This window comes from Triticum dicoccoides, chromosome 1B (assembly GCF_002162155.2).
Source record: "Triticum dicoccoides isolate Atlit2015 ecotype Zavitan chromosome 1B, WEW_v2.0, whole genome shotgun sequence".
NCBI classification, from domain to species: Eukaryota; Viridiplantae; Streptophyta; class Magnoliopsida; order Poales; family Poaceae; genus Triticum; species Triticum dicoccoides.
Window position 1 is genome coordinate 38,396,387 of NC_041381.1, and position 20,368 is coordinate 38,416,754.

Genomic DNA, 20,368 nt, shown 5'->3' on the forward strand with positions numbered 1-20,368 from the left:
CCGGCCTTCTCCTCCCTGCTTTATATACTTTATATACGGGGGTACGGGGCACCCCAAAGGTACAACCGACAATCTCTTAGCCGTGTGCGGTGCCCCCCTCCACAGTAACACACCTCGGTCATATCGTCGTAGTGCTAAGGCGAAGCCCTGCACCGGTAACTTCATCATCACCGTCACCACGCCGTCGTGCTGACGAAACTCTCCCTCGGCCTCAACTGGATCAAGAGTACGAGGGACGTCATCGAGCTGAACGTGTGCTGAACACGGAGGTGCCGTACGTTCAGTGCCAGGATCGGTCGGATCATGAAGACGTACGACTACATCAACCGTGTTGATAAAACACTTCCGCTTTCGGTCTACGAGGGTACGTGGACACACTCTCCCCGCTCGTTGCTATGCTTTTCCTAGATAGATCTTGCGTGATCATAGGAATTTTTTTGAAATTACTACGTCCCCAACAATCACATCATTAGAGAATGATGCGATGGACAAGACCCATCCGTTAGCTTAGCATAATGATCGTTAAGTTTTATTTCTATTGCTTTCTTCATGACTTATACATATTCCTCTGACTATGGGATTATGCAACTCCTGGATACCGGAGGAACACCTTGTGTGCTATCAAACGTCACAACGTAACTGGGTGATTATAAAGTTGCTCTACAGGTGTCTCCGAAGGTGTTTGTTGGGTTGGCATAAATCGAGATTAGGATTTGTCACTCCAAGTATCGAAGAGGTATCTCTGGGCCCTCTCGGTAATGCACATAACTATAAGCCTTGCAAGCAATGTGACTAATGAGTTAGTTACGGGATGATGCATTACGGAACGAGTAAAGAGACTTTTCGGTAATGAGATTGAACTAGGTATGATGATACCGACGATCTAATCTCGGGCAAGTAACATACCGATGACAAAGGGAATAACGTATATTGTTATTGCGTTTTGACCGATAAAGATCTTCATAGAATATGTAGGAACCAATTAATATGAGCATCCAGGTTCCGCTATCGGTTATTGACCAGATATGTGTCTCAGTCATGTCTACATAGTTCTCGAACCCGTAGGGTCCGCAGGTCCGCATGCTTAATGTTCGATGATGATTTGTATTATGAGTTATCTGTTTTGGTGACCGAAGTTTGTCGGGAGTCCCGGATGAGAACAGGACATGACAAGGAGTCTCGAATTGGTCGAGAGGTAAATATTCATATATTGGAAGGTTGTATACGGACTCCGCAATGGTTCCGAAGAGGTTCGGGAATTTATCGGAGTACCGACAGGCTACCGGAACCCCTCGGGAAAGTTAATGGGCCTCATGGTACATAGTGGAGAGGAGGAGGCAGCCCACGGGAGGTGGCGTGCACCCCCCAAGCCCAATCCTAATTGGAGAAGGGGTGGGGGCGCCCCCCCCCCCCTTTCCTTCTCCCTCTCCACCTCTTTGCCCTTCCCCCCTCTCCGTTGGAAGGAACGGGGGAGCCGACTAGGACTAGGAGTCCTAGTGGGACTCCCCCCACCTGGCGCGCCACCTAGGGCCGGCGGGCCTCCCCTCTCCTCATTTATATACGGGGGCGGGGGGGCACCCCAAAGGCACATCAATTGTTCTTTTAGCCGTGTGCGGTCCCCCCCCTCCACAGTTTACTCCTCCGGTCATAGCGTCGTAGTGCTTAGGCGTGTTGGGGAACGTTACAGAAAATAAAAAATTTCCTACGGTTTCACCATGATCCATCTATGAGTTCATCTAAGCAACGAGTGAAAGGGGAGATGCACCTACATACCACTTTGTAGATCGCGAGCGGAAGCGTTCAAAAGAACGGGGTTGAAGTAGTCGTTCTCGTCGTGATCCTATCACCGGAGATCCTACCGCCGAACGGACGGCACCTCCGCGTTCAACACACGTATGGTCAGCGTGACGTCTCCTCCGCCTTGATCCAGCAAGGGGGAAGGAGAGGTTGATGATGATCCATCAGCACGACGGCGTGGTGGTGGATGCAGCAGAACTCCAGCAGGGCTTCGCCAAGCTGCTGCGGGAGGAGGACGAGGTGTAGCAGGGGGAGGGAGGCGCCAAGACTTGGGGTGCGGCTGCCCTCCCCCCTGCCCTTCTTTATATAGGCCCCCATGGGGGCGCCGGCCCTGGGAGATCAATCTCCCAAGGGGGGTGGCGGCCAAGGGGGGTGGAGTGCCCCCCAAGGCAAGTGGTGCCCCCCCCCACCTAGGGTTTCCAACCCTAGGCGCAGGGGGCCCAAGGGGGGCGCACCAGCCCACTAGGGGCTGGTTCCCCTCCCACTTCAGCCCACGGGGCCCTCCGGGATAGGTGGCCCTACCCGGTGGACCCTCGGGACCCTTCCGGTGGTCCCGGTACAATACCGGGTGACCCCGAAACTTTCTCGATGGCCGAAACAGCACTTCCTATATAGTTTTCTTTACCTCCGGACCATTCCGGAACTCCTCGTGACGTCCAGGATCTCATCCAGGACTCCGAAAAACATTCGGTTTGCTGCATACTCATATTCATACAACCCTAGCATCACCGAACCTTAAGTGTGTAGACCCTACGGGTTCGGGAGACATGCAGACATGACCGAGACGGCTCTCCGGTCAATAACCAACAGCGGGATCTGGATACCCATGTTGGCTCCCAAATACTCCTCGATGATCTCATCGGATGAACCACGATGTCGAGGGTTCAAGCAACCCCGTATACTATTCCCTTTTTCAGACGGTATGTTACTTTCCCGAGACTCGATCGTCGGTATCCCAATACCTCGTTCAGTCTCGTTACCGGCAAGTCACTTTACTCGTACCGTAATGCATGATCCCGTGACCAGACACTTGGTCACCTTGAGCTCATTATGATGATGCACTACCGAGTGGGCCCAGAGATACCTCTTCATAACATGGAGTGACAAATCCCAGCCTCGATACGTGTCAACCCAACAGACACTTTCGGAGATACCTGTAGTGCACCTTTATAGTCACCCAGTTACGTTGTGACGTTTGGTACACCCAAAGCACTCCTACGGTATCCGGGAGTTACACGGTCTCATGGTCTAAGGAAGCGATACTTGACATTGGAAAAGCTCTAGCAAAAGAACTACACGATCTTTGTGCTATGCTTAGGATTGGGTCTTGTCCATCACATCATTCTCCTAATGATGTGATCCCGTTGTCAACGACATCTAATGTCCATAGTCAGGAAACCATGACTATCTGTTGACCAACGAGCTAGTCAACTAGAGGCTTACTAGGGACGTATTGTGGTCTATGTATTCACACGTGTATTACGATTTCCGGATAATACAATTATAGCATGAATAAAAGACAATTATCATGAACAAGAAAATATAATAATAATCCTTTTATTATTGCCTCTAGGGCATATTTCCAACAAGGCGAAGCTCTGCGCGGATCACATCACCATCACCATTACCACGCCATCGTGCTGACGGAACTCTCCCTTGACCCTCTGCTGGATCAAGAGTTTGAGGGACGTCTCGAGCTAAACGTGTGCTAAACACGGAAGTGATGTACTTTCAGTACTAAGATCGGTTGGATCATGAAGACGTTCGACTAAATCAACCGCGTTGACCTAACGCTTCCGCTTTTGGTCTACGAGGGTATATGGACACACTCTCCCCCTCTCGTTGCTATGCATCTCCTAGATAGATCTTGCGTGATCGTAGGATTTTTTTTTGAAATTACATGCTACGTTCCCCAACAATTATGCTTATCGCGCCAGGCTTGATGGCCGTCATCTCGCGTTGGAGAATGCCCCCTTGATCCATAGATTGATCTAGCCTGATGGGCTCTGTTGTCCAGGTCCTGCCGTAAATCGTATGTGTAGCCCGGAGCTGCTACCTCTCTGCCTCGACGGCGAGGTGGCACGTGCTGGTGTTTGACATAAGCAGCCACTTTGTCTCATCCATGTGGTGGTCGGCCTGGTTTGTTAGCGTGATTATATCTTGACGGTATTGGCTCAAGGGCCTCGTCGTTGAATTGTGGCAGTAGTCGACGCTTCAGATAACTCTTTGTTGGGCGCTCGAGGCCGTATTCCTCGGCAGCTAGGACCTGGGTCCATCTGTCGTTGAACGTATTCTGTTCGACTTGAAGCTGTTACTATTTCTTTTTAGGCTCCTTGCTGTGGCTATTAGCTATCGCTTGAAGCGCTCTTGCTTGAGGGGTTCCTCTGGCATGATGAAGTCTTCGTTGCCGAGGCTGACATCCTCCTTGGAGACCGTAGATAGTTACTATACTCCAAATCCTCATTCCCGACAGGTTCGTCGGGGTTAACTTGTCCCTCCTCCCATTCATCCTCCTCGGATGCAGGCTCGACTGGGCCTTTGGGGTCTTCGGCTCCATCCAGAGTGTTGTTGTCTCCGATACCGGTATTGCTTTCCTTTTCGTGACGTGATTTTGAGTGGCGCCGCTGACGTTGATGTTTTGATGGTTCCTCAACAGGCCTATCCTCAATCGCGTCCTACTTGTCGTCGTCGTCCTTCTTAGGTGTATCTACCATATACACGTTGTATGTTGAGGTGGCCGTCCAACGCCTGGTGATAGGCGGATTCTGGCCTAGTTTGTCTCCAGCATCGACGTCCATACCGTCGATGTCTTCGGAGGCATAATCTAGCATGTCGGTCAAGTCCTCGGTAGTGGCTATTACGTGGCTGGGCGTAGTTCGGAGGTGATACTTCCGTAATGGCGAGAGATCACATTAAGTCCAGGGCCTCATTTAGGAGCAAAGGCTGGATGGGGAACTGAGGACTTGGGGAGCTGGGCGTGGTAGACTCCACCTGGCCGTGCTCACTAGACGCGGACCTCGAGAGTTCGGAATAGGTTGTCCATAGGTGAGTTCGGCTCCCCAATGATAGGGAAAGTCCTGTTTGATTCCAGGCTTGCCGAAAATATGGTCGCCTCTGGGTCTTCGGCAGAGAGCTTCGTATTAGGAGAGAGTCTGGTGGGTTTCAAACTCCCATCTTTGGATGAGGTGGTCTGCTCTAGATCTAGAGCCAGGGCAGGGATGATAGTTGGCCTTTGAACAGTGCATGATGATGGATCCGACGGGTTTCCTTCTTGAAGATGAGGAATAGCGGTCGAGGCCATGAACCCTTCGAAGATCAAGTCTCCTCGGATATCAGCGACGTAATTCAGGCTTCTGAACCTGATCTAATGACCGGGGGCGTAGCTGTCGATCTGTTCAAGGCGACCAATTGAATTGGCGCGAAGAGCGAAGCCGCCAAACACAAAAGTTTGACCAGGAAGGAAGGTTTCCCCGGAAACACCATCGTTGTTGATGATCGAACAAGCCATTGAACCTTCTGCCGATGACATAGTGGACCTCTCAATGAAAGCACCAATGTCAGTGTCAAAATCAGCCGATCTCCGATAGGGGGTCTCGAACTATGCGTCTGAGGATCGAAGGTAACAGGAGATAAAGGGGACACGATGTTTACCCAGGTTCGGGCCCTCTTGATGGAGGTAAAACCCTACTTCCTACTTGATTGTCTTTGATGAGTATAGGGGTTACAAGAGTTGATCTACCTCGAGATCGTAATAGCTAAACCCTAGCAGTCTAACCTATGTGTATTCCGATAGCCTCTACGGACTAAACCCTCCCATTTATATAAACATCGGAGGGGCCTAGGGTTGTACAAAGTCAGCTTGCGGAGGAAGGAAATTACATATTCGGACACCAATCTTGACATCCACACATAGGAGAGTCCTATTCGAACACGAAGGAAGGTCTTCTGCCTTGCATATTCACAACCCATCAGTCCCGCCCATATCACACAGCCCGGACACCCGAGGACCCCCTAATCTAGGACTCCCTCACCCCCACCCCCGTATATAAAGGAGGGAGAGGGGAGGAGGCAGGCCCTAGGCGTGCCCCAAGTAGAGGAGTCCTACTTGGGCTCCTAGTAGGATTCGGCCCCCTTCCTTTTATCAGAGGGGAAAGGGGGGAGGAGAGAGAGAGGAGGAGAACGAAAAGGGGGCGCTGCCCCCTCCCCTAGTCCAATTCGGACTCCTCCCTTGGGGGGAGGGGGTGCCACCCCTTGTGGGCTGGCTTGCCTCCCTCCTATGGCCCATATGGCCCATATCTTCCCTTGGGGGGTTCCGGTAACCCCCCTCCCCGGTACTCCGATATGTACCCGATACAATCCGAAACACTTCTGGTGTCTGAATACTATCATCCAGTATATCAATCTTTACCTCTCGACCATTTCGAGACTCCTCGTCCTGTCCGTGATCTCATCCGGGACTCCGAACAACATTCGGTCACCAAATCACATAACTCATATAACACAAATCGTCATCGAACGTTAAGTGTGCGGACCCTACGAGTTCGAGAACTATGTAGACATGACTGAGACACCTCTCCGGTCAATAACCAATAGCGGAACCTGGATGCTCATATTGGTTCCTACCTATTCTACGAAGATCTTAATCGGTCAAACTGTAATGACAACAAATGTCATTCCCTTTGTCACCGGTATGTTACTTGCCCAAGATTCGATCGTCGGTATCTTCATACCTAGTTCAATCTCATTACCGGCAAGTATCTTTACTCATTGTGTAATGCATCATCCCGCAACTAAATCATTTGTCACATTGCTTGCAAGGCTTATCATGATGTGCATTACCGAGAGGGCCCAGAGATACCTCTTCGATACTCAGATTGTCAAATCCTAATCTCGATCTATGCTAAGCTAACACCTTCGGAGATACCTGTAGAGCATGTTTACAATCACCCAGTTAAGTTGTGACATTTGATAGCACACAAGGTATTCCTCCGGTATTCGGGAGTTGCATAATCTCATAGTCAAAGGAATATGTATAAGTCATGAAGAAAGCAATAGCACTAAAACTTAACGATCATTATGCTAAGCTAATGGATGGGTCTTGTCCATCACATCATTTTTCTAATGATGTGATCCCGTTCATAAAATGACAAGACATGTCTATGGTTAGGAAACTTAACCATCTTTGATTAACAAGCTAGTCTAGTAGAGGCATACTAGGGACACTGTGTTTTGTCTATGTATCCACACATGTATCAAGGTTCTGGTTAATACAATTCTATCATGAATAATAAACATTTATCATGATATAAGGAAATATAAAATAACAACTTTATTATTGCCTCAAGGGCATATTTCCTTCACCCTGGTCTAGGAGACCTAGGTGGGAGGGAAACCTCTAGTGGAACGGATAACCAAGGAGACTCCAAGAAAACTTAGTCGAAAGCTTTACGAAAGTCGATCTTGAACACCATGGTAGCAGATTTTCTTGTATGTGATACGTCTCCAACGTATCTATAATTTTTGATTGTTCCATGATATTATATTATCTGTTTTGGATGTTTAATGGGCTTTAATATGCTCTTTTATATTATTTTTGGGACTAACCTATTAACCGGAGGCCCGGTGCCAGTTTCTATTTTTTTTTGCCTATTTTAGAGTTTTGCAGAAAAGGAATACTAAACGGAGTCCAAACGGAATGAAACCTTCGCAATGATCTTTCTTGGACCGGAAGCAAACCAGAAGACTTGGAGTTGAAGTCTGGAAGTCCACGAGGAGTCCATGAGGCAGGAGGACGCGCCCAGGGGGGTAGGCGCGCCCCCACCCTCGTGGGCCCCTCGTAGCTCCACCAACGTACATCTTTCTCCTATATATACTCTTATACCCTAGAAACATCAGGGGGAGCCATGAAACCACTTTTCCACCGCCGCAACCTTCTGTACCCGTGAGATCCCATCTTGGGGCCTTTTCCAGCGATCTACTGGAGGGGGAATCGATCACAGAGGGCTTCTACATCAACACCATTGCCTCTCCGATGAATCGTGAGTAGTTTACCATAGACCTTCGGGTCCATAGTTATTAGCTAGATGGCTTCTTTTCTCTCTTTGATTCTCAATACAAAGTTCTCCTTGATGCTCTTGGATATCTATTCGATGTAATACTCTTTTGCGGTGTGTTTGCCGAGATCCGATGAATTGTGGATTTATGAACAAGTTTATCTATGAATATTATTTGGTTATTCTCTGAATTCTTATATGCATGATTTGATATCTTTGCAAGTCTCTTCAAATTATCTGTTTAGTTTGGCCTACTATATTGATCTTTCTTGCAATGGGAGAAGTGCTTAGCTTTGGGTTCAATCTTGCGGTGTCCTTTCCCAGTGACAGGAGGGGCAGCAAGGCACGTATTGTATTATTGCCATCGAGGCTAAAAAGATGGGGTTTATATCATATTGCTTGAGCTTATCCCTCTACATCATGTCATCCTGCTTAATGCGTTATCTTTATGAACTTAATACTATAGATGCATGCTGGAAGCGGTCGATGTGTGGAGTAATAGTAGTAGATGCAGAAACATTTCGGTCTACTTGACACGGGCGTGATGCCTATATACATGATCATTGCCTTAGATATCTTCATAACTATGCGCTTTTCTATCAATTGCTTGGCGGCAATTTGTTCACCCACCATAATACATGATATCTTGAGAGAAGCCAGTAGTGAAACCTATGTCCCTCGGGCCTCTTTCGTATTATATTGCATCTCTTTTTTACATCGCATCTCGTTTACTATTTTGCAATCTTTACTTTCCAATCTATACAACAAAAATATCAAAAATATTTACTTTACTATCTCTATTAGATCTCACTTTTGCGAGCGACCGTGAAGGGATTGACAACCCCTTTATCGCGTTGGTTGCAAGGTTCTTGATTGTTTGTGCAGTTACTAGGTGACTTGTGCGTTATCTCCTACTGGATTGATACCTTGGTTCTTAAAACTGAGGGAAATACTTACGCTACCTTGGTGCATCACTCTTTCATCTTCAAGGGAAAACCAACGCATGCTCAAGAGGTAGCAGTATGGCAGTCACTAAGGAGACCCATCGCATAGATGAAGTTTTTCGTGATATTCCTCCCAAAGATGGAGCCCTTGATCCCCTTGGATAAGTAGAGGGATTATGTGTTTGAGCCTATTTGTTAGGATTTTGGCAATCACTTTGAGTTTTGTAGAGAGATAGGACAGAGGGCATCTGTTGATCTAATAGGCTCTTTCTTAGGAAGTAGGATCATGTGGGCCATGTTAAAACGGTCGACGTTAGTAAGGAGGTGGTTGAAATCGTCGAAGACAGGTATTAGTGTACCCTTGATGGAAGTCCCGAACTACAAGTACAATCTTGATCCGAGGCCATTCGGACCGGGCTAGCATTAGGGTTCATTTAGAAGAGGCACCAATGATACCATGGAAGGTTTTTATAGGATCGAAGCTTTTTGGTCGTGGGAGGTGAATTCGACCCCTGGTCCACAAGGATATCGATCTTATTCCTGCAAAACCATTGTGAGGCAGAAATATGAAAGTACTTGGTGTTTTCATCACCGTCAATGGTAGTATTAACTTTAGAGCTTCACTTCCAAAAGAGGATTTTTTGTGGGATTGCACGCTGAAGGGACATAATGATGACGAGTCTTGGAGAGGTTTTGGGTCACAAGATATTTCATTTTCCTGATGGGAATCAATGCGATTAATAATAAGTTGGCAATCTTGTCTCTCTTGTGAGCCAGTCTAATAGTTTTGGACCAACCCATTAGTCTGTTCCTGCTTTTCTTGATGGTGATGGCAAGGTGACTACCAAAAGAGAGGGGTTGACGGTCTTGAGACTAAGCAGAGGAGACAAACCTGCTGCAAGCTGGGTGAAGGGCCTAGAAGGTTTGAAAACAAAAAAAGGTGGGAGCAAGGGATGAGGGAAGAGACATTGACGACTAGTGGGACATGATCAGACGCAAACTAGGTTAGGGAGGAGATGGTGGAGTTTGGGAACTTATCCTCCCATGCATGGTTGAAAAAAGAACGGTATAGATGTTTGAGGGTCAATCCGAGGAGATTGTTTGACCAGGTGAAAGTGCGATCGAGAAGGAGTAGCTCAAGCAACGGGAGGTCCGAGATTGTAGTGTTAAACAGGTTTGCTTCCGAGGCGTGGAAGTTCGCATTGTTTTACTCATTAGCAAAATGAATTAAGTTGAAATTGCCAATGATTAGCCAAGGCATAGCACCGTTAGGCGCAATGTCTGTAAGTTCCCGAAGGAATGCATGTTTGAGGGGGCATTGAGACGGCGCTAAACATTAGAGGTAAGGATGGTGATGTCAGATGTCGGACAAAAGAGTTTGATAGAGGTTGTGAAGAGGCCGTGAGAGTGGTCTAGCAGGGTGAGCGCAAGGGAGTAAGTTGACCGAGAAAATTGTGCCCCCATCCTAGGAGGGACACAAATTTTTCAAGGAAGCGGGGTAGAAACGAGTTTAACTTGGCAATGGATAATGTTTCTATCTTAGATTCTTGGATGAGAGCAACATACAGGTTTAAGGAGATAATCTCAGCGAGAATGCCACTGCACTTGTCACTGTAGCCTAAACCTCTCACATTCCCTGATAAGATAGAGAAAGAGGTTCGATTCATAACGAAACCACGTCACACCGGGAGTAGCAGTGTTCCTACAAACACATTTGATGGTCCCCGTTTAAACCTCTGAATATCTCGTCAACTATAAAACACACCGAGCAAAGGCCTCCAAATAATAGCCATGCAAACACCTTGAAACAAACACCAGAATTTTGTAGTCACAAACCGTGAATGTTCTGGTCCAACATATGTATTTGTTAAAAGCGATTGCACACAACTCTAAAAAGTTTAAGAATACATGATGAAAATTGAATTTCACCGACGACCGATCTCCATGACAAACCCGGTAGTTGAGCCTGAAACAAACACATTTGGGGTGAAATATGAGCCTTTCAACCATGAAGAATTGCCGCAAATTTGGGCATGAAATTCCAGTAAGAAATGCTTCAAAGGTGAAAAAGAAGGTATACACACACATGCAACATTACCACAGAGGGGGTAAAATAAAAAGGGAAGCCCTCTGGCCGTTAATCGGCAGGCTGCGCCAGATGCAGCAGCAGGCAGCAGGATGTGGACGGTGAATGATGGGGTCGCGCATCCACCCTATCACGCGGACGTTCGCACTTGAGTGCGTTTCATCAAATAAAAAAAGCCCATCGTCTCCTCCGTCCACCTCATCCACCGGCCACCCGCCCAAATCGCCGCCGCCTCGCTCCTCCCTACTCCTGTCGCCGCCGCCTCGCTCCTCCCTACTCCTGCAGCCGCCGGCGGCGACGGCCACCCCAGGCTGCACCCCCTCTCTATTCCTCACACGCGGCATCGCTTGTTTCCTCCCCCGCCGGCGGCCCCATCGTGCGGCTGCAGGGTGGCCGTCGACGTCGCCGGCTGGGCGTCCCGCTCGCTTCCCCGACCGACCACCTTTGCCGGCTCCTCCCTTGGCTCGCGTCACCGGCCCTGTGTGGCTCGAGCCCAGATTGTGAAGAGGTTGTGAGAGTGGTCTAGCAGGGTGAGCGCAAGGGAGTTAGTTGATTGAGAAAATCGTGCCCCCATCCTAGGAGGGACACAAATTTGTCAAGGAAGCGGGGAAGAAATGAGTTTAACTTGGCAATTGGTAATGTTTCTATCTTAGATTCTTGGACGAGAGCAACAATACATGCTTAAGGAGATAATCTCAGAGAGGATGCCACTGCACTTGTCACCGTCGCCTAAACCTCTCACATTCCCTGATAAGATAGAGAAAGAGGTTCGATTCATGACGAAACCACGTCACACCAGGAGCGGCAGTGTTCCTACAAACACATTTGATGGTCCTCGTTCAAACCCCTGAAAAATCTCGTCAACTGTAAAACACACTGAGCAAAGGCCTCCAAACAATAGCCATGCAAACGCCTTGAAACTACTACCAAAATTTTGTAGTCACAAACCGTCAATGTTCTGATCCAACATATGTATTTGTTAAAAGCGAATGCAGACAATTCTAAAAAGTTTAAGAATACATGATGAAAATTGAATTTCACCGACGACGGATCTCCATGACAAACCCGGTAGTTGATCCTGAAACAAACACATTGGGGGTGAAATATGAGCCTTTCAGCTATGAAGAACTGCCGCAAATTTGGGCATGAAATTCCAGTAAGAAACCCTTCAAATCAAAGGAGAAAAAAAGGTATACACACACATGCAACATTACCACACACGGGGTAAAATAAAAACGGAAGCCCTCTGGCCGTTGATCGGCAGGCTGCGCCAGATGCAGCAGCAGGCAGCAGGATGTGGACGGTGAATGATGGGGTCGCGCATCCACCCTATCACGCGGTCGTTCGCGCTTGAGTGCGTTTCATCAATCAAATAAAATAAAAGCCTATCGTCTCCTCCGTCCACCTCATCCACCGGCCAGCCGCCCAAATCGCCGCCGCGTCGGCGTCGCTCCTCCCTACTCCGGCCGCCGCCGCTGCCGATGGCCACCCAAGGCTGCACCCCCTCCAGCATCCATCTCTCTATTCCTCGCACGCCGCATCGGTTCCCTTCCCCGCAGGCGGCCCCACCGTGTGGCTGCGGGGTGGCCGTCTACGTCGCCGCTCGGCCTCCCGCGCCCTACCCCGAGCGACCACCTCTGCTGATTCCTCCCTTTTGCTCGCGTCGCTGTCCATGTGTGAGCGGGTCGGAGATGGATAGGGAGCGGGTCGGAGATGCTCTGAATTTCAAGGAGAGATGCTCTAAACTTCAAGTGGACGCATTTTTGTGTGAGCAGAGCACACACATGCTGTCACATTGGCTAGAGATCTCTCCCAGACTAATCCTACCGCTCCAGGTAGTAACTCTTACAGAAATCAACTATTTTTCACTAGTCACATTTGGTCTCTTCTGCTGCTACCTGCTAGAGTTACTAGTAATGATATCTTAAGAATACTTAACTTCAAGTGGAGTCAGTGGGTGCATTTTTCTATGAGCACACACATGCTTTCACATGGCGGCCTCGACGGAGTTTCTCACATGGTGAAGGAATATTTGGTGAATGCCGAAGTGGCCGACCAACAGCATCGAGGTGGGCGGAAAGTGAACACGCTCTCGTCCACTTGCCTTTGATCTGAATCTGCACAACCCCACACCATTTCTCCTCTGCATAGCACTTGTGTTTCCTGTGTCTGTGTGTGTTCTTGTGAACTGAGAGCTGTGAGAGCAACAATGGCGGAGTTTGTAGTCAGGCCGCAGGTATCCATGTTGATGAACAAGGCATCCGGCTACCTGATAGAGAAATACAAGGTGATGGACGGCATGGAGGAGCAGAAGCAAGACCCTCAAGCGCCAGCTGCCAGCCATCTTGGACATCATCGAAGATGCGGAGAGAGGAGCTTGCCGGCCGGGAGTGAGTGCCTGGCTCGAAGCAATCAAGAAGGTGGCATGTGAGGCGAACGATTGCTTCGACGAGTTCAAGTACGAGGCGCTACGGCGTGACGCCAAGGAGAAGGGACACTACAAGAAGCTTGGCTTTGATATCGTAAGCCTCTTCCCTGCCCACAACCCCATCATATTTCGTTACCGGATGGGCAAGAAGCTATGCAAGATTGTGCGCACCATTGAGGTCCTTGTCAGAGAGATGAATAACTTTGGTTTCAAACACACAAATCAAGCACAACCATCCAAGCAGTGGCGCATCATAGATTCCATAGTACTTGACTCTGAGAAGGACATTGTCAGCAGGTCCAGAGATGAAGAGAGGAAGAAGATCGTGAGTATATCGGTTGATCAAGCTAGTGATAGAGATCTCATTGTCCTACCAATTGTTGGAATGGGTGGGCTGGGCAAGACCACCTTTGCTCAGCTTGTCTACAATGACCCTGTAATCAAGGAGCATTTGCAGCTCCAGAGGTGATGTTGTGTGTCAGATGATTTTGATGTTTCTAAGACTGTGAGCAACATCTGTCAGACCGATGAGATCAATCGTGAAAAAGCATTGCAGAACCTTCAGAAAGAAGTAAGTGGGAAGAGATACCTCATTGTGTTGGATGATGTATGGAATGAAGATGCTGATAAGTGGGAAAAACTCAAGACCTGCCTGAAGCATGGTGCCAAAGGCAGTGCAATACTGACGACCTCTCGTAAAGCACGAGTAGCACAAATTATGAAGATGTGTATTGATGATAGCCACAATCTTGGAAATCTGGGTAAAGTATTTCTGATGGAAATATTTGAGAATAGAGCATTTTGTTTGCAAAAGCCAAACGCTGCTGAGCTAAGTGATGTGGTTGAAAAGATTCTGGATAGATGTGGAGGCTCTCCTTTAGCTGCCAAAGCCTTTGGATCTATGCTGAGTAACAAGACTAGCATGAAAGAATGGACAGACGTACTAGCCAGAAGCAACACTTGCAACGAGGACACAGAAACTTTTCCTGTACTCAAGCTCAGCTATGATGACTTGCCATTACACATGAAACACTGCTTTGCTTTTTGTGCAATATTTCCCAAAGATTATGATATTGATGTGGAAATTCTAATCCAGCTATGGATGGCACATGATTTCATACCACTAAAGGATGGTGACAATCTTGAAAAGGTAGGCAGAGAAAGTTTTGACGAGCTAACTTGGCGATCATTCTTTCAAGAGGTCAAGCTAGCCCCCCACCTCCCAGAATATTATGCGAAATACTGGGGGGAGATCCGTTCCAGAACAGTACGCAGGATACATGATCTTATGCACGACATTGCCTTGTCTGTTATGGGAAAAGATTGTCTTACTATAGTTGACAGGCCTAATGAAAAGGAGTTGTTGTCAGCAGGCCCTACTCGCCACCTGTTGTCATCATATAAGAAGATCCTAACTCTTTTAGATGATTATCTGAAGAAACACTCTCCCGCTCTTCAAACACTATTGTATATAGATAGCTTCACTCATAGCTCGACACCACATTTGTCGAAGCACAATCATCTGCGAGCATTGCAACTCTTTCAAGACCGCAAATTGACAAAGGCACTCCGACCGAGGTACCTACAACACCTGAGGTATGTTGATCTCTCAAGGAGCCAGTATATGAAGGAACTTCCCAGCGAAATAAGCACACTATATAATCTAGAGACCCTTAAGCTTACTGGTTGCCGGAATCTTGGTCGACTTCAAATGGATATGAAGTATATGAAAAATCTCCGCCACCTCTATACAAATGGATGCAGATCATTGAAGTGCATGCCTCTGTTGAAATATGAGATGGGCCTAGAGCCCATATGACAATTTCAGATTTAATCTCTAAGGGCCCATGTAGGTGGCATGACAAGGTGGTGGAAAGTTTAGTCCCGCCATGCTAGTGGAAGGAGAGTTGGAGTGGTTTATAAGGGGTTCTCTCCATCATGCTATTGGAGCTTGAGAAGAAAAGAAGCCCTCGCGCACTCCTCCTCCTCCTCCGCTCGCCTTGCCATGCCTCGCCTCGCCTCGCCACGACGCGCCACGGGTTGCGGGATTGAGCCGAGCCGAGCTCACTCCTATGCGCTTCTTTTTGCCGGTCAGGAACGGAGAGTCTTTGATAGGTAGGACCACGATCTGAGACATCTGATCATGGGCTACATGGGGCGCTGCCAACCCTAGCCGCCGCGACAACAGAACGCATCTACGCCTCCACGCCCACGTCGTTCCTCTGCTGCTGCCGCCGGCGACTCCATCCCGTTCACCGCGTACACGGTTGACGGGAGAGCAGGCCTCCGAAACCCCGCCTCTCCGGATCCTGTATGAGAGAGGGGCGATTAGGTTTTTGGGTAGCGACTACGCGACTGCTCGCTTTTATTCATCTACGTCCGCATCACCTTCGTCATCACCATGTCGACCGACGCCGACCGTGCCGCCGTTGAGAAGGCTGAGGCCGACAAGAAGGCCGTCGAGGATGTCGCGGCTGCTGCCACCGTCACCGCCTCCGCGTGGCCGATTGGAGGGTATACATCGCTTATCCCTCTTGTGTTTCTTTCTGTTGTAGCAGTACTAGTGATATGCGTAGATGTTTCTACTATGTGCATAGTACATGCTCTGTTAGATCGTAATCAGTGTGTTATCAATGTTGTCCATGTCATGCTCATGATTTATTCATGGGTTAATTTAATCAAAAAACTGCTTATTTACTCAACAATCCAAAAACCTAATGTGTGTAGGAGTTTTTCGAATTCTGGTTTTGCTGCTGCACTGAAACCGTCCCCGTTTACGGGGACGTACTTTAAGCGTTGGTAGACTAAAACCACCTTATGGCTCACGGCCATGAACGTGTTCAAGGAGGCCACTGTCGTGTTCCTCGGGGCAGTTCTGAGAGTGATTGGAGATAAACTGGTTGACGCATATTTGCATATGCGGTCTGCCAAGGACTTGTGGGAGGCACTTGAATCTAAGTTCGGGGCTGCCGATGCAGTGAGCAGGATGTATATTATAGAGTAGTTCCACGATTACAAGATGGTTGAAAACCGTCCTGTATTAGAGCAGGCTCATGAGATAATATGCATTGTTAAGGAGCTTGAGCTTCTTAAGTGCGAGTTACCGGGCAAGTTTGTCGCGGGCTGCATAATCGCTAAGCTCACCAATTCCTGGAGGAACTTTGCCACCACTCTGAAACATCAGAGGCGTGAATTCTCTGTGGAGGATGTCATTGGCCATCTGAGTATTGAGTAGAATACAAGGGCAAAGGACTCGCACGGAAAAGGGGTCGAAGGAACTTCTGTGGCCAATATGGTACATCAGAAGAACTCCAATTCCCACAAGCCCAAGGGAAAGAACGGTGTCCAACAGAATGCCGACTTTAAGAAGAATGGTAAGAAGAACTTCAAGAAGAACAAGAAGTATGAGGGCTGCTTTACTTGTGGTTCGGTTGAACATTGGGCCAACAAGTGATCAAACAAGTACAAGAAGCAAGGGCGGGACTCCAAGTCTGTCAATATGATTGTGAGCAACAATGAGAGTGGTGCATCTGGGTACGGTAATTTATTTGCTGTATTTTCAGTTTGGCCGTCCACCGATTGGTGGGTCGACACAGGTGCAGGTGTTCATGTTTGTGCTGACATTTCATTGTTTTCTTCTTACCAGGCCACAGGTCATGGGTCCGTACTGATTGGGAATGGCGCGAGTGCTTCTATTCTTGGTGTTGGCACGGTCGATCTGAAGTTTACTTCGGGAAGGATCGTGCGGCTGAAGAACGTGCAGCATGTCCCCGCCATCAAGAAGAACCTCGTTAGTTGCTCCCTTCTATGTAGAGAAGGGTTTAACTTGGTATTCGGGTCTAATAAATTAGTTGTTACGAAATATGGACTATTTTTTGGAAAGGGTTATGAATGCGGAGGCATGTTCCGCCTTTCTCTTGCAGATCTATGTAATAAAGTCGTGAACAATATTCATTTGAGTGTTAACGAATCTGAAGTCTAGCATTCACGTCTTTGTCATATTAGTTTCGGTGTTATGACGCGGCTAGCAAAATCGAATTTAATCCCGAGTTTCACTTTAGCCAAAGGTTCTAAGTGCCATTCGTGTGTGCAATCTAAGCACTAGTAGAAAAGGGGGCATCAGTCCCGATTCGTAAGGGCCTTTAGGCCCGGTTCATGAACCGGGACTAATGGGTCGTTACTAATACCTCCACCCATTAGTCCCGGTTCAAACACGAACCGGGACCAATGTGCCTCCACGTGGCCCTGTGCGCCGAGCCCAGTCAGGGGGCCTTTGGTCCCGGTTGGTGGCACCAACCGGGACCAAAAGTCCATGTTTTTTTTAGAAAAGTGGCTGCTTTAGGGGTTTGGGGGTTATTTTTAGGTTGTTATTAGCTAGCTAATATAGAGAAGTGTCCTCTCTTATATCTTCGTCCTTGGTTTACCAACGCTGCTGCTATATATGTTCATTTCACCCGCTGATATAATAACCCATGCATGCTCGCATCATACATCATCATATATAATAACAAGTCCTACTAATCATGCATCATCATAAACCTTCTACTCGTTATTAATAATAAGTCATACGATCATCATCCTCATAGTCATCGAACCCAACCCTACATAATTGTTCTTAGCACATGATCATCAGTATCAGGTAGGACATGACCTAAACACCCTTAAGGTAAAATAGCATAAAACAATATAGACCCTGACTCTCCATTATGAAGAATGGCGATCATCCTGTCTCCAATTCTTGCCCTTCGCTGCTTTTTGCTTCCAAGAAGCTCCTTACGACTGTCCATACATTTTTTCCATTCTTTGATTGTCATGTCTCCACTTCTTTTAGAAACCTGGTATGAACAGTTCAGATTCGTAGGAAGACCTAGTTGTATGTTCAAAATATGAAGGTTGTCGTGCGTATACATCAGATGAGGCACACAATCATTCGGGATTATCTATTGAAAAACATAGTAATAACTTCGTAGTTAGCAATGATGTACTAGTTTTAGAAGTGTGCAAAAAGATGCACGGATATCGTAATAGTAAAAAATCTTACCAGGGTATCTCCATGGTAGTTACCGTAGTTCAACACGTGCACTAGTGGCACGTATTGACCATAATGTTGAGGAGTTTGATTGTAGATATTGTAATTCTCAAGATCAGTACAAAACGCGACCAGATGATTTTTCTCCTAATAAATTAATTCGGAGCCTTCGGTGTAGTAGGTTTTGTCTACCATCTTCCACACATTCTTTGAAGAATGAAAATAAGTTGTCAATTATTTTGAAATAAACAATATAAATTACTTAATAACTATGTTAAGCTCACATGGGGGAAGAATTGGAGGTGTATCCACAAGGACGAAAATCGAAGATCTCTCTTGCGCGATTGTAGGATCACCAAGATCCATGGTGACAAGCATACCCTCGTCAAAACCATACATCTTGCAAAGTGCTTCCCAGTTTTTGCAACCAAAATGGGTTACACTCTGAGCATTGTACAGCTTTACTTGAAAATCCACACCATGATGGGTACTTAGGATAATTTTTTTGATTTCCATACTTTCATGGTCTTCAAAACCCATCCTCTCCAAGACATAGCGTCTTGCAAAGCATGGGATAAGCTAGTCGAATTGGAAAAGATGAAAAATACACGTTAAAATAGTTGAAGTCGTGCTTAATTACGAAAACAACTATTGTCGTCGTTGCGTACCGTATGAACATCGAAGGTCTCCTCGAGCTTAATGCTGAAGCGCCGATCTTCGTCCAGCTCAATGAACCTGTCGCACATACCTCGGTCGTCGTGGCACCAGTCGCACTTCCCCGGGCGGTTTTCATCGTCCGAGTACGACATTTCCGGCCTAAGTTCATAATTCAAATATTAAATATATGTACTAAAAACCTAAATTAGATCATTATTATTAATCATGGGTTGACTATCGGTGATGGTACGTAGCTCCTCCTTTCATTCCCGAGTGCATTATTACAACAAATTGTCTAGCACACAGGAATGAAGGAGAAGCTACCCCCACGACGGCGTGGATGATGGAGGGGGCTCCTAGTTTTCTGCATAGAGTGCTCTTCAATTTTAGCATTCAAAGTAGGAGTACTTTTCCAATATGAGCATTCAATAAGCAAAACCAAATCGTAAAATAAAGTAGTATTCAACTTAGCAAGCATTCAATTATAACCAAAAGTACATCATCTCTTGTGTCCGTACATCGTCGAATACTATCATACATATAGCATCGCTAATTAATACAGCCAGAACCGTAGCGCCCGATGGGTATCGTCGCGGGCGGTGGACACCCAAAGATAAGGAACGATCACAGGATCATAGCTCCAGTGAGATCCCTGCAGAACCTGCCAGGTATTGTCGAACCTGCCCTCCAACGCAACCATGTAGCGACGGACGTGCTCGTCCTCCAAGCTGACACGGTGACGTACCACCTCTGCGGTGTTCGGAAGCCTCGGCACCGTCACTGGCCCACGCGACCGCCACCAAACAAGGATCGGGTCGACAACGGGCTGCCTCCTCACCAACCTACGTCCCTCAGAAGGTAGCACCTCCCAATACCAACCCGGCGGAGCCCAGTCCCGAACATGGCCCTGATCAAGCAGGCCTCCACCACCGAGTCAACGACGACGAGGATGCGGGATAGGCATGGCCGACGTCGATGCGGGAACTACGTACTTCTATATATAGTTAAATAAAGTAGTTTTATTAATTAAATCAACTATATGCAGTGCAGTTTACACTACTCCGAAAGGCTTGAAGTGAATTAACTAGCATTGTGCCTCTTTTTTATTTTTAATGACTTATTACCACACAGAAATAAATAGAAAAAAATAAATATAGCAGAAAAGAAAAAAAATATAAAAAACTACTCAGAAATAAATAGAAGAAAAAATAGGTGTGATTAACTTTACTAAAAAATGAGCATAGATGCTTATTTTTAATGACTTATTACCACACACAAATAAATAGAAAAAAATAAATATAGCAGAAAAGAAAAAAAACTATATAAAAAACTACTCAGAAATAAATAGAAGAAAAAATAGTTGTGATTAACTTT

General features: G+C 47.1%; 1 pseudogene; it reads left to right on the forward strand.

Moving 5' to 3' along the window:
* The first annotated feature begins 13,009 nt into the window (after positions 1-13,009).
* Positions 13,010-20,368, forward strand: part of LOC119350066 — a 16,004-nt pseudogene continuing 8,645 nt past the window's right edge.